Source organism: Bombus pascuorum, chromosome 1 (assembly GCF_905332965.1).
Source record: "Bombus pascuorum chromosome 1, iyBomPasc1.1, whole genome shotgun sequence".
NCBI lineage: Eukaryota > Metazoa > Arthropoda > Insecta > Hymenoptera > Apidae > Bombus > Bombus pascuorum.
The window spans coordinates 16,014,806-16,017,688 of record NC_083488.1 but is presented as its reverse complement, the minus strand read 5'-3'; the positions used below and the strand labels follow the sequence as shown (position 1 = coordinate 16,017,688).

At 35.9% G+C, this 2,883-nt stretch overlaps 1 non-coding gene across 1 annotated transcript; it reads left to right on the top strand.

Moving 5' to 3' along the window:
* Positions 1–481: 481 nt before the first annotated feature.
* On the top strand, positions 482–600 carry LOC132916153 (5S ribosomal RNA). Its single transcript, XR_009660034.1, has one exon. It is a non-coding gene; the product is annotated as a 5S ribosomal RNA (ribosomal RNA).
* Positions 601–2,883: the final 2,283 nt, after the last annotated feature.

Below are 2,883 nucleotides of genomic sequence, written 5' to 3'. Positions count from 1 at the left end.
GTATACATATTACGTTTGAATTAATCATTTTTGTAGAAACAATATTAATACCTAATTTTAGATTTCAAGTTCCCGCGGCGGTGAGATGTCATGATATTGGTTTTTCAGAAACAATCGTGTAGCTGCTGTATTTGCATTCTTCACTGCCTCTTCTGTAAGCTGCAATATCGACAAAATGTTGACGCAAAGAGCAAGTACAACAGCTACACGATACTGGGAAACCAATATCGTGAGAATATTAATATCAAGTCTTGAAATTTTTATACATTACTATAGAGTGCTAACAACTATTTATAATTTATTAAGACATAATATAAAAGTGAAAAATAAAAATTATTCTAAATGAGCTACTACGAAATGAATATATATCTTTATATTAAAATTTGAAATAATCATTTGGAATACATAAATAATTGTCAATTAATTTTGTATTGAATATTATATTGAACTATAATATGATATAATAAGAACTCAGTTTCCAGCTAACGCCCAAACCGCGTTGAGATCACTCGTTCTCGTCCGATCACGAAAGTTAAGCAACGCTGGGCACGGATAGTACTTAGATGGTTGACCGCTTGGGAATTCCGTGTGGTGTTGGCTTTTTTTAAATTTTGTTTGAATTCTTTTTATTCTTCTCTATAAACTCTGATTATATACATAACAGCAAGCACGGACGCAACAGTTCTCATATTAAAAATATATTTCTAATTTTTAATGTGATGTATATGGCCAGAAGTTATGAAGGAGAAAAAAAGAATTTAAAGAAAACTAAAAAAAAAAAAGCCAATACTACACGGAATTCCCAAGCGAACTATCCAAGTACTATCCGTGCCCAGCGCTGCTTAACTTTCGTGACCAGACGAGAACCAGTGTTTTTTTTGTGTTTATTTATGCCAAGATAGTTTTTTATACATTGGATGTAATTCTCTTAAACTATGAATTAGCATAAGGTATGTTAGGCAAAGGTACCGATACGCGACGGTACGACGTAGCCATGCTATATTATGTGTCGTAGTTTTTACAGTTTTCTGTGTTTTTCATTCTTGTGTTTTTCGATTTAAGCCGCTGGGGGGCGGAGCTTTTGTGTATTCTTGTTTATGTTGTATTTTTTGTCCTGAAACTTGGCCGCAAAACAGGACGCTTCGGTAGTCTACTTTTTGTGTGCTGTGGGATTTTGGGAAGGGGCGGGATGAGAGGAAGGAGGAGGGGGGACGTTAAATAAGTTTATTTACAATATTTACAAAGTTGACACCTAGGTTACACGGTGGCAGAATTGACTTTTGTCGAATTGGTAGTTTTCTCTCATATTTTATTGTGGGTTTGGTATCCACCAATATTTTTTTGTGTTTTTTCTGTGTTTGTCTTTAGTGTCTTTTAGGGAGAGGGCCATGTTGTATCTCCACCTGGTGTCTGCGGTCTGTCCGTTTAAGTTTTCCTCGTAGAGTATTGTTCTTATCCCTATCTTTCTTTTTATGTGGAAAATTATCGGGATATTATTTTGGTCTTGGAGGTAGTTCTTTTCGTCTAGGTATAGGAACGCTTCTGAGGGGATGTAGCCTGTTGTCATTGTGTTTTTGTAATATAGGTCATTTGGGAATAAGCCGCTGAAGATTAGGCTGTTTTCTATTATTTTTGACGCTTGTGCGAAGTGATTTCTTGTTAGTTTTAGGATGTAACAGTCTATGCGGTGAATGTTGGCTAGGTCGTAAATTTTTTTATTTTTTATATATTTCTTGTATCCGCTGTGTTCGGATCTGTAGGTATTCAGGCAAGCTCTGATGCATTTTCTTTCGAAAACGCGAATTCTCTCCATTAGCGAGGCTGGTATGTTGTACCAGATTGGGCAGTCGTAGGATATAATTGGTCTGATTAGAGCTTGGTAGCATAGAATTTTTACATTGCTCTTGAGATGTTTGGAGTAGAATAGTCTTTTTGCTCTCCAGAATGCTTTATTGGTCTTGGAGAGTTGGATTTCGACGTGTTGTTTGTAGTTTAGTTTGTCATCTATATTTATACCTAGATACTTTACGCAGTTTTTGTGCGGTATGATTGCCCCTTCGGTTGCTTTTTCCTTTAATTGGAAATTTTTGCAGTGTTTTCTTTCTGCTGGGCCGATTTCACTAGATTTGGGTTTGAACAGTATGCGTTCGCATTTGTTTGCGTTGATTCTTAGTTTCCATATGTGGTAGTAATCGTTGATTTTGTCGAAAAGTTCTTGGAGATCTGTTTTTATTGTTTTAGTTTTGCGGCCTGTTACGTAGATGATTAGGTCATCTGCGAAGGCTATGGAGCGTTTATGGGTAGATTTATTCATGTCGAACAGATTTAATACGTCACTGTTGTAGATGTTGAAGAGTAGCGGGGAGTTTACAGTTCCTTGTTGGAGTCCATTTTTTATGGCGAATTCTGTGTTTGATGTATGAGAACCTTCGGTCATTATGAATGTTCTGTTTGTGATCATGTCCCAGACTATTTTGATTAAGTGTCTCGGGAAGTTTTTTTTTATTAATTTGTAAATGAGGCCTGGGATCCAGACTGTGTTAAAGGCTTTTTCGAGATCTATTAAGCAGATGGCTACTCGTTGTTTTGCGTTTAGTGCCCAGCAGATATTTGACGAGAACGAGTGCTTCCAACGCGGTTTGAGCATTAACTGAAAACTTAAATCTTACTATGCCATATTGTTCTCCAATATAATCTATTAATTGATTATTTAACGACATAATAGAAAAAATAATTTCAAGTTTTTAATAAAATATATTTAAACGGCCTCCTTAGCGTTGAGATTTATCTCGATAGAACAGAGGGGGACGCGTGGATGAATGTGTAATAGAAACATATTTAAGAAAGTATATGTACAGTGTATGCTAATCCAAATCCGCACTT